This window comes from Acanthaster planci, linkage group LG18, assembly GCF_054643075.1.
Source record: "Acanthaster planci isolate LZ-2023a linkage group LG18, COTS_SCS, whole genome shotgun sequence".
In the NCBI taxonomy this organism is placed as follows: Eukaryota; Metazoa; Echinodermata; class Asteroidea; order Valvatida; family Acanthasteridae; genus Acanthaster; species Acanthaster planci.
The window spans coordinates 3,604,179-3,616,506 of record NC_141794.1 but is presented as its reverse complement, the minus strand read 5'-3'; the positions used below and the strand labels follow the sequence as shown (position 1 = coordinate 3,616,506).

General features: G+C 40.8%; 1 long non-coding RNA gene across 5 annotated transcripts; it reads left to right on the top strand.

The window, feature by feature from the left end:
- Window positions 1-1,412: 1,412 nt before the first annotated feature.
- LOC110977808 (uncharacterized) lies at window positions 1,413-11,400 on the top strand. Of its 5 annotated transcripts, XR_015428237.1 has the most exons (6): window positions 1,413-1,654; window positions 2,371-2,464; window positions 3,155-3,286; window positions 4,405-4,500; window positions 4,692-5,425; window positions 9,087-11,400. It is a non-coding gene; the product is annotated as an uncharacterized LOC110977808 (long non-coding RNA). The 5 variants fall into 5 exon arrangements; XR_015428240.1 differs by lacking the exon at window positions 1,413-1,654 and having other exon boundaries at window positions 1,830-2,464; window positions 4,726-5,425; XR_015428236.1 differs by lacking the exon at window positions 1,413-1,654 and having other exon boundaries at window positions 1,830-2,464.
- The last annotated feature ends 928 nt before the right edge of the window (window positions 11,401-12,328 follow it).

Below are 12,328 nucleotides of genomic sequence, written 5' to 3'. Positions count from 1 at the left end.
GTTGAGACCATGGAGAAAGGAAAAGACCATGTTAAGATTAGTAATCATACTTCCAAGGAGTAGGACTAGGATCAACACTAGGCATGCCTACAGTACATGTACATGGCCCATTTCTGTGAAAATGGCAGGACTTCTTTCAGGAGACACGTCTAGCTCCACGCCTCAAACTAAACCCCAAGTTGGTGTGATGTTTCCTGATTGAGGCTTTGCCGACTAGGCCTATACCATGTATACGATTCAGATGACTTTTTGGCATGTAACTTTTATTTCCAGAATTCTAACATTGCATGTACACTTTATATTCCTATGTTGACATGTACATGAGATGCCTGGCCTTGTAATTTGGGAAGGCCAGGCACTTGAATCCATTATTAATTACCTCAGGTGAGAAGGCAAAATCCCAGTCTTTCTTTCTAGACTGACTAACTTTGCCATGTAGGCCCTGTAAGTATTTCCAGAATTCTAACATTGTATGTACACTATATTTACACATATAGTCCTATACTGACATGTGCAGCTAGTACGCCCTTGGCTGGTTCCCTGTCCAGTGACACACTGCTTGTGGCAAATAATTGGTAGCGCGGCTCGCACTCTGTGATGTGACACGAAAGTGACGAAGCAACTGTCAGCATTGTGCAAGTGGGGCAAAATTCAACCGGAGTGGGAAAGCGGCAACAACAAGGCAACATATTTTCCTCCAAACAAGGAAAAGGCAAGTTTTCTGCAATTAGCAACCTAGGGGATAGTTTAGACCATGAGTAGTGAACATACCAGTGCAATTTCAGCTCATAAAATTAAGCGGATGTTTAGCTATGCCCCCGGATATCCAGGATAAACTTTTTTGAAAGAAATCCCTATGAATTGGGACAGGGCCCAGTATCTGACGGAGTATACGTCAGGCCCTGTTTACGGGTCTACCTTTCAATAGGCCTTCATCCATGATCATGTAGGCCTACGTAGGCCTGCATCATACATGACAACAATGCCGAGTTCACACACTTACCACTGTCATTGCGTCCTGTACTGAGTTCCGAAGCCTTTGCAATTACCTCAATCATGTACTGTATGTAGGTCTATTGACCTGATTTCCAGTTTTATTTTAATTGTTTTGGAGTGCAAAATAAACGCTTTGAAAATGTACCCACAGTGAAGAAAGTAACTATTAACGTGCCTACTTTTCTGAAAATACGTTTGTACATGTATGTATATTTAGCGGTAATACTAGAATTTATCAACTTTGAAGAACTTCTTATGTGAGATGTGGAATTTTCTGAGATTTGTTCAAGTGTGCAACAAATGCGGAACAGTCAGCCGAATTTGTGCCAATTTTTGGGTGCTGTTGTTTTTGAATTCCAGGCTTTTAAATTTCATGACTCCAAAATTGTTCACAGAGGTGATCAGTAGCATGTATTTTAAAGGTTATGATATCATTATTTACTGTAACTGAATGAATTCAAATTTTTTCAGCAAAGAGGTTTGGCGGTGATGCATGAGGAAAGTCAAGGAAACGTCGTTAGAGACTCCACTTCATTAGAGCCAGGCTAGTGGACTATAACTCCGTATACGTGGCCCTACTCCTAAACTAGAAACAAAAGGAGGAAGGCTTAAACATTGGGATAAAACTCCCCAGCTCCCCGGTATCAGCCACATACAGGTATTTCTCAATTGCCTTTTTGATTAATTCACCCAGCAGTTTATCATGTTCAATTTGCCCAAATGGTGAATTCCTGTTGCCTGTTTAGGACCACTCTTACAAAATGTATCAACCTGAAGAAAAACCAAACTTAAACCAATCAATCATGGCAGTGATTTTGATTTTCAGTCCTGTCTGCTAGAGTCAGTGATTGAAGCCTGAGTGTGCATGTACATGTATTATTGTAAGTTCTGTTTGATACACTGTGTTGGTGAATGCTAAAAAAAACAGGTTATTTTGGACCATGTGACTTGTCACAGCTGACACTGACTCGGACGTCCCTTGCTTTGTTTTGTAATAATCAGGTGCGCTCAATCTGACGTACGTGTATTGTTTTGTTATGATGGTCATTTGAAGTTCAAGACCACACACACTGTATGTGCCAGCCTGCCTAGATGTACATTGAGCATGGCAGTGGAGACATATTTTGGCTGATCTGTGATTCCACAGCCCCCAGCTCTTTTTTTTGGTTAAACCTTAGTTCATGGTTTTCAAGTCTTATTTAATTTTTCAATTTGATCATTTTTTTAAGGGTTGATCAGTTTCGGGGGTTTTGATACATGTAGAATTTGGTGTGTGAGTCCCTATTGATTCAGTTCACCCCCTGCAACTTTGCCGTTGAAGATTCTTGAGTTGGCTTGAGTTTCTCTTATTGTGATAGCTTGCTATTTTTCCAGGTCTGCCTTGTAATCGAACGCACCCTATATGCCTGCATTGCATTGGCACACTTTGATGCCGGACCCCACACCTGCATATGCAGCTGCCAATCAGGTAAGAGATGACTGGACAATGGAGACATGTAAGTCTGGATATGACATCATGCTCATGCACACGTACCCGCTAACCCTTCTGATTTGATCGCAGTTAGGCAGCTGAGGTGGCTTCACCCTCCACCCATGAAAGGGAAAAAAGAGGGGAAGAAAGTTTTTGAATGGGGGAGGGGGGCTGCGTGGGGTGGAAAGCAATGGAAGGTGTTATGTCACCATGTGTGTGGGAGGGAGGGAGTAACCTTTCCCTGCTCCTATAGGGTGGGACGATCATGCATAAATTGAATAATGTATCTGCTTGAATTAAAAATCTTTCCTTATTTAAAATAAAGTTGAAGTTACCACTTGTTGCAGCCATCAAAAAAAATGTACGGTTCTGTGTTAATTTCTGTTGTTTTAGAGAACTTAATTAAAAACTAAAGAGACTGCACAGTGCCGGATGTTATACACTTTGTAGACATGATGACAAATATTTTCTGGCTGAGAACATGACCGACGGTAAACCTGTCTTGGGTTGTAATTTCCCCCAAAATTTACTGATGAAAGCCACAATTTTGAACCTTTGAACAGTTTTCTTGCAGCTCATTAAAAAAAGAAATGAAAATGAATACATGTATTTGTCTTGAAAAAGAATTTTTTTTATTATAGATGGGTGAATTAGTTAAATAATTTTATGATTATTTTTATTTCACAGATCAAGCCTCCCCAATTTTTGTCATAATATCTGCTCTTGGAACATTGATGAAGGTCCAATCAAGACGGTCAGATGGTGGAATCAAAGAGGGCCAGCAGTCTGCAATCTTTAGAAGAGGAGTTTTAAGCAATGGTGAAAACTGCATGTATCACTTTGCAAACATTGACCTTGACCCTAACCCTGCCAGATGCGGCATACTGCAGCAGATGTACAAGTCTGATGCACTATAGCTGTGTTCCCATTGGACTTTTTCTTCCGCGGTCATGTGGAAACCGCGACATTCCGTCATGTCAATCTATCGCGCATTGCCACATGGACTTTTTAAACCATAATTTAGTGCTTATTCACTGTGTTAGGCCTAATAAGGCCAGCTGATTACATTGCCTGCGCTGTACGAATCATGATGAAATCGGCAAAATCTGACAAAGACAAAGATAAAATCAGACGAATTTGGCCAAATCTGCCACAGGGATTACACCCTCGTACACGAAAAGCCCTGTACACAATGTGTGTATAGCTTTATCCGGGCACGCCTCATTGTGTGTGCGTGGCGTGCTGCTGTACTGTACGCATGGAGCTGGGGGCTGGGAACCATACAACCATTTCCTCTGTGTAGGCAGTGGTCTGGTTCGTATGTTTAGTGTGGTCGCGGTCAATCTACATTGTATGGGAACTGTTCCCATTGGACTTTTTGCCCCCCTGTTAACTTAATATGGCTGCGCGGAAATCCTCCGGGACCTTTCCGGCCTGTTATTTTTACATCGCAATCGCAATAAGTTGACAGGGACGTTAGTTTACCGCGTGTTCCCATTGGATTGAATTTTGTAATTCTACAGGGAAGTCACGGTAAGTTAACCAACAAAGTCCAGTGGGAATTAATGCACCTTTTGATGTACTGGGCAATCAACAGCAGCCAAACAAACTGGTCATGGAGAGACAATGGGAGCTGGTCTCATTGAACAATGCCTCTGTTGGATCTTGTGGTGGCTGGCAACCACAGACTCCCAGGCTGTTTGGCCTTGGGGAGAGCCGATCTGTAGGATCTTGTTACACTGGGCAAGCAAATTACTTTGGTAAATTATGCAGACTTATGTGTCTGGCGGGCTTTCTAGCCAAACAACCCTGAACAGTTATGGTTATATGTTGTGCTTGTTTTATTTATGAGAATGGCTTTGGAATCATTCATATTAATTGACAGAAATGAGGCCTTTCTATTTCTCCATTCAATTTAACTTTTTCTTTGTTGTTAGGGCACTTGTTGGCAAGTGGATAGAAGCAGAAATGGTAGTGAGAGTGGAAGAAACGTGTGCTGTCCATCCAGGAGAAGTCTGTCTTCTGCAGTGACTGTAAGTTGTCTTTTCAAATATTGAAGATGATGTTGAGTCCATACATTGATATCACAGACATGTGCACAAAGTAACAACAATTACAATGGCGACTGTTTGACAAGATGAACAACTAAGAGGGTCTGACAACTTAGCAACCTACACGCCATAATCATGCATTCCACCTGCTGTTTTCCAAATCAAAACATCAGGGCTACATTGCTCCTTTTCTGTGATCAATTTGAGGGAGTATCACCCGAGCCATGCCGAAGAAAACAAGTGAATCTGTGAGTGAAACTGAGCCTCCTCCTGTACTATCGCCACAGGCTACACTACACAGCGAAGTTGCGTCAATTTCCGACACCGAGCGAGAGACATTTGAAAGCTGAAATTCGTGCTGGGCATGTGGAATTGCGTGATCGTGAAGACAACTTGGAAGCCAACATCAACGAAACAATAGAGTTCTAGAGTAAGCTTATCGGTGATCTAGAATCCAAGATGGTTGACCATGATCTGCTTGTATCGAAGATGGCAAAGGCAGAGAAAATCATCGTGGATCAGGCACAGCAACTCAACAAGCTGGAACACTTCTCCTGCAGGAATAATTTGAGAATTATTGGCCAGCCACAAAAACCCGGAGAGGACTGCTTAGCCCAGCAAAGAAGCTATTGAGTGACAAGTTCGACATGGCCAATGTTAAGCTGGAAAGAGCTCATCTAGATGACCCCAAATCTGATGGGAAATCACAACACCTACTGATGAAGTTAAATTGCTACAAGGATAAAATCTCGATCCTACAGCGCCAACACCAAATCTTGTCCAGCAAGCCATTCTACTGCATAGATGACCTGACCAAGATCAATCATCAATCTCAATTAAAAGAGACTGTGGTCTGCACATGCTGCTAAAGCCTACCAAGAAGGCATCAAGTACCGGTCTGTGGCTGGTAAGTAGAGAGGTAAGGGTGGCTCTCTGGTTCACTTTTACAACTAAGCCCACTAATCATCAGCATCTTCACCTATGTTTCCTTTGCTTCAGCTGCTCAACGTCTAAACATTGACATTTGCAATTACTTTATTTATCTCCATTTGTTTCATGCGTCACCTTTCAGCTTTTACCTGCTTCGGTGATCACTCTTGTTTATTTTGTTCGCTTACCTTGCTGATTACTTTCATTTTAGTTATTATGTTGTTTTACTCTAGCTCCAGCTTTCATCTTTGTTATCTTGTTTGTGTGATTGTAGGTCTTTTACAAAGACACTTCATCCCTCTTTTTCTTACTGTAAATATAATTAATACGTAAAAATAATAATACTTAATTTTTATTTGTCCCTTTACATAGTTTTTGTCTTTGGTTTGTATTCTTTCATAAGGTCTTATGTTACATAACTTCCCATGATTTGCTTGATAATGTTGACAACAATTTATGCTTAAATTTACACAGCGACGAGTTCTAAAGCTTAAACACTCAACAAGACGGCTCTTTTTCAATCTTTTACCTGAATTCCAGGAGCCTCTGCAGACATTTCTACGGTATCATTTTTACAGGACTTTCTTTCTACACTCTCTTGTGACTTCACCCTCTGTGGGTTCACAGAAATGTGGTTCAGAGAAGCTCCTCCTCCGTATGTTCGCATGATTAATTACAACTTGATTCATTCTTCCCGTTCTCAAAAACTCGGAGGGGGAGCAGCCATGTTCATGCATAAAACTCTGAATTTCCATGTCCGTGATGATCTGATGCAAACTTCAGAAGATGTTGAATGTGTGTTCATTGAAATTGAACGTGAACATGCCTGTAATTTAATCATAGGAAATGTCTACAGGGCTCCTGGTATTCAACCTGACAATTTCTTACGCCATTTTGATTTGTGTCTGAATGCCATTTCGAAAGAGAGGAAGCTGTGCTATTTGAGGGCATCAAGGGGTTCCACACAGCTCCTCTCACGATCCGCAGCATGCCGACATCCCACAAGGACCGACAAGATCCACACCACCCACCAGGGGTGTATAAGATCCCTTGCCAGTGCGGCAAAGTGTATATTGGCGAGACTGGTAGAGACCTCCCCACCAGACTCAAAGAACACCAAGCCCATGGCAGGAAGGGAAACTATGAGAAGTCGGCAATAGTCAAGCATTCCCACTCAAAAGACTTCCGCATCCACTGGGATCAAGCCCACCTAATCACTAGCGTTGAAAACTGGTACCCAAGATGCATCAGAGAAACCTTGGACAATACTGTTCCCCAAGACATCGGTTTCTCAATCAGTGACATCTGGCAACCCCTGCTCAACCCCCAGTCCAATGGGTCCTCTATACCCTAGGACACCCCCACCCTGCCTATGGGTCTCCTATACCCTCGGCCCTCACCCAGCACCTACCTATGCCCAACTGACACGCCTCACTGCCCTGCAGGACCCTGTCCCGCATGAGCGCCCACCACCAGCATCCTCATCACACCCCGCTGCATCCAGCAACCTTGTATGTACAGCCCCATTACCCAGGTCCGATCTATGAAACTCCTTGGCATCATCATAAACAACAAACTTACCTGGAGTTGACAACATTTCATCTGTTTCCAAGACTATCTCTAAAACTGTAGGTGATCTAACTAAACTGTGTGCTTTTCTACCGCCATTTAACCTGTTTTCTCTTTACCCTAATGCTTCCCTATCTGAACTACATGTATTGCAATATTGTCTGGGCATCCTCCTCTTACAATCACCAGAAACGAGCCTTTAGAATTTGTACACTTTCACACCCTCGTGACCACACTGCACCTCTCTTTTTTAGACTCCACACATTAACTCTAACTGACATTAACACATTTCACACCAGCATTTTCACGTATAAGTTCATTAACAAACTTCTTCTATCTTTTTATCCTAATTTTCTGCAGTTCACGATACTCAAGAGCACAGCACTTGGTATCTTAGCAATCTTTATGTTCCTTTCACCCGCACAGCATACACTCTTAGATTTCAGGGGCCACACTTGTGGAACGGTCTTGATAATGCTTTGAAACACAGTTGTCTTTGGGTCGATTGAAGGCCTCATTCAAATTATTTTTGGTTTCCCAATACATCTACACAGCTTAGTTTCCTGATGTATTCCTACCTTTTTATCACACTGTTGTGGGTTTTTTTTCTGTTTTTTGTAATTTTCATGTCGTCTTTCCGCATAATTCCTTATCATCATCGTTAGTATAAAGTACCAAATTTAGTAGCGTCATTTTCCACTAATTTTTATTTCCGTCATAAGGTATTCCCCATTAAGTTAATTTATTGCTGTTGTTGTTTTTTGTTATCTTGCTTTTTGCTGTCTCTCTGTAAAGTTTGTTTAGTCAAGGGCTTTTCAGTACAAGCCTCCTGGCTTCTGAAAAAACCTCCATATTGGTTTTCCCTTTACTTATGTTTTTGTTACTCTATAATAATCTCTTGATTTATGTATTTGTACTTTTATTGTTTACTTTTCCTGATCTTCACCAGTATGGAAATAAACGTCATTGATTGATCGATTTATATTGAAGATTTCAAATATAGACACTCAAGCCAATAGAGGTTGTAAGATATTACCTGAACCAAATCACTTTAACTAAACAATCACCATTGTGCAGTTAATTGTATGTCTTCATTCGACTCTAAAAGTACCGGGGAGTAGATAGAATCTGCCCCCTCAAGATTTTTTCTGATATTGCCACAGTACAGCAGTCAAGCCTTCAGGAGGTTTAAAGTAACTCTTTTGTGGTCTTTTTTGACACCAACTCTGTGAAAATCACACATACACATGTATTTTTCTCGTTACAAGCACCCCTTTTTCCTGAAAGAAAAAGCCAAAAAGCAAGTCTGGTTTGGGCCAATTTGGCTCATCAGGCCGGTGTTTATTGCAGTTTCCTTGGCATGAAATGACTGAGAATATTTCTGTTTCCCCTGGATTGGATGCCAGTCCATCACAGGTTGCTTCCCCAGCTAATGCTGGTACCCATTTGTACTCCTGGGTGGAGAGAGGCAAGCAGGGGTGAAGTGGCTTGCCAAGGGCCACAACACATACTGCCTGCAGCTGGATTCGAACCACCAAACCTATGATTGGAAACCGTAGACCCAAACCACTTGGCCACATGAAAGAGGTCAGCCATACGTTTCCATTTTTTTCCAGCCAAGCCTTTAGTTTCATATAGCAGCTTTTTACAGTCACTTTGATAGCAGTTCTGTGAAAATCACACATACTGTTCTCATGCAGCACCCACTTTCCCGAAATAGGTCAACCAAAAAACGCACCTGTGCTTTCAACCAAAGATCGCTTTGCGGCGCTATACGATCTTTGCTTTCAACTGCTGCACTGAGTGCACACAGTGGCTGGTACAATTGTAACCTTCAACTTCAAATGAGCGTATCAACTACATATATAAGTTGTATATATCAGATTGATTTGAAACTCCACATCTGTATTGATAAAGAGAGTTTTACATGCACGCCGAGTGTTGAAAAAAATCGAGCTTGGGACGGCCCTGATCTCGGCTGTGAGATGGTACGAAATAACCCGGCAACTTCAGAGTTAACACTGGATTAAAATTGACAGAACTTGATGACATTGATTGGTTTCTCCTAGCAATCCTGGCAGGAGGAACTCCCTTGTGTTGGCTGCATCAGAGGCTCCGCTACAAAATGCTGACCAACCATAGAGGGCGCTATTACCATTCCATGAAGCCTGCTACATCCCACAATGGTGTAATGGAAAGAGGGAAAAAAGAACTGAACCCTGCCTGAATTCCCTAATTTACAGCACAGCAGTAGCGCCCCCACTCATCCAGAAAAGCTGACAAATGTTAATGTCTATAGCAAGATACTGAAAACAGTAAAATATTTTCTAAATTGAAAAATTCAGAGGACGTGACGTTTCAATCCTAGCAGAATCTTTCTCCAAGTTATGTGTTCAAGTTTCAACCAACACAGTTGAATTTTTAGTGACATGTACGATATAAAACTGAGCATTTGGAAGTATAAATATAAAAAGGTTTGCAAATATGTTTGACCTAAAATATAGTGAAATACATGCAAGGTCTGAATATTTAGTGTATTCTCCCTTTCTTAACACATTGAAATTTGTTTGTTATTTAAATACATGCAAATGTGCTGTGCCCTCTGACCTTTTTTGAAATTGCGCAATCCTAACCTTTAAATATAAGTTCCGAAATAATATCTATCAAGAGGCAATTGGCCTGGTGGTTAGCTAGCTGGCTGCCAGGCCAGGGGACCCTGGTTCAAATCCCGGGGTCCCCGGAAAAGGAAGTTTTTTTTTTTTTTTTTTTTTTTTTTTTTACTAAGTTTTTTAACAAAATTGTGCATGCCCACCTGGAATTGAACCCAGGTCCTTGTGCATAGCAGTTAGGGTCTCTAACCGCTATGCCACGGCACTTTCTTGAAGAAATGTGCTCGTTTCTAAATGTTAAACCTTCCATTGTTTGGACTTAGAATATTTTTCAGCCAAAACTGTGTACTGGAGATGGGCAAGGGTGGAAGTCCTTGGGGCTGGAAGTCTGAGAGCTGATAGGTAGGGTTGAGGGGATGACTGAGGGCTTGGGACTGTCAGTATTACGGCTCTGAGGATCCCATGGGGTTGAAGGATGTAGTTTCTTAATGTTCCATTCTGCTATTGGGTTTATTGTAGCCCTTATAAGATTGAGACTAAAAGGCTCCAAGAGGGAACTTTATACAAGGAGCTTGGAAGATGTTCAAGACTAGCAGGGCTTTAATGTAGGATGAGGCTGTAATGTAAAACCTAAAGATGGTAACAGATGTAAACTCTGGCAGTGTAAAATGGTCCAGATTAAGAGAAGGGTGAAGTGGCAAAGTACTACAAGTTTACAAATAGAACTCTGGCAGTGTAAAGTGGTCCAGATTAGGAGAAGGGTGAAGTGGCAAAGTACTACAGTTTTACAAATAGATATACATGTACAAACAAGTTCTTCTGCTAGTTTAAATAAATGAACATTTATTTCACTTGCAAATAGAAATTAACTGGTTACATGAATAGCGATAAATGGTGATTGTTTTACATACACAAAAAGTATTTTTGCAAGGTAATATTTTCAAATGAAAAAAATTTCATGTCAGTGCTAAAAGGTCCTTAAATGCACTAACAGGTGTTTCGTGAAAAGTATTGTTTTAGATATTAATTTGGGAAACAGAATTGGTTAAAATTTAAACATGTTGGCCAAAAAAACCCAGTTTTATGACAAAAAAATAAACTATTTAAATCAAATATTTTTTTCGTGCACAGAGTAAGGCTCTTAGAGTGTTTTCAAAAATTACACTTTGGCAGTAATGACCTTTCAGCACTGAGCTAACAATTTGCGATGACTTGCAGTTTTGTGATAATTTTAAATGAAAGACTGTTTTCTAATGCTCTGGCTATGTGGATGTACAACTTGAAAAATACAAAAGGCACATAGAATTTTGTCCCAGGAAAAACTTGTAAAAATGAACAAAGAAATTGACTGGAGTGGGATTTGAACCTGCAACCTCTGGAACACTATACCAGTGCTCTACCAACTGAGCTATCCAGCCCTTTGTTGGTGGATCTTCCAATTTGTCAATATCTCCCTTCGGTGGTGAACCTTTTAAAAATGAGGTTCAGAACAGCCACTGGGTTGACTGAACAGAGCTGATATTTTGGCTGCCCGAATGGGAATGCCATTCAGTTTTTAAAATCATGCAATAGTTACAAGCTTTTAGTCCTCAAAAGTAGTATTAAAGTGTCTAGAGTCTTTCCAAATGGTAATTATTTGCAAATTTTGAAGTACATGTAGAGCACTTGATAAATGTAAACATGGACGTTTTTAAATGTGCATTAATATGAGTCAATGCGTCATGATGTAAAGAAACAAATTAAAGGTGAACAATAGTCTTTCTTCAAAAGCAAACTGACCAATTGTCCATTCAATTTACAGAGTACCCTGTGAAGTCATGAATAATTTGGATGCAAGTACAGTACAACGTCACTATACTGAACAATTTGGCATACAGAACATGCCTCTTGGCTCCCAAATTTTATGCGCACTTTTACTGAATATCGCAAATTTGCTTTAGTAAAGAAAAATAAATTAGGATTGATGACAGTGACTCAAAAGTTAAGATGTCAATAAACTCCGAAATTGGAACAGCCATGCTATGAGACCATAGCAAAACAAGCAGCCGCACAAGGAAATCTGTTTTACACGAACAAGAACATACAGGTATGTAAAACAACTGACATTTCAGCATTGGAAATAGCACCCTCTTTTTTCTGCAAATTGCACCCTCTGTTTTGGCAAATAGCGCCCTCTTTTTTCTGCAAATTGCACCCTCTGTTTTGGCAAATAGTGCCCTCTTTTGCCAGGACTTACCCCCCTCCCCTTTTTTTAATGGAAATTGGAACATTTTGATTTTTAGGCCTATGAAAATGCGACAATTAGAACAGTACCAATGAAATCGCAATAGTTGGGAAGGTATGCAACACCAAGCATTGTGTATGGACCCTGCCCTGTTCATTATAGCAGCATTGTACTGTATACCAATATACACTACTCAAAAAAATTAAAGGATCAGACATTTGTCTTTGAAAATTTTAGCAAGGCGAGTACCTCATTGACTTTACTTATTGTACACTGAAGCTCATGTTCATGCTTGGCTGAGCACCATAGAATGCGAGACAATGCAACGGCTTAGTCATGTTTCAGAGCCCAATTAGCTGGAAAGGTAAAAAAGCATTGGGTGATGTGTATTGCTTAGGTATACATGTAGCACAACTTCAAAATGGTCACGTTTCACTCCCTTTGCTCATGGAATGACTCTGAGGCAAGGGGGTGAGAG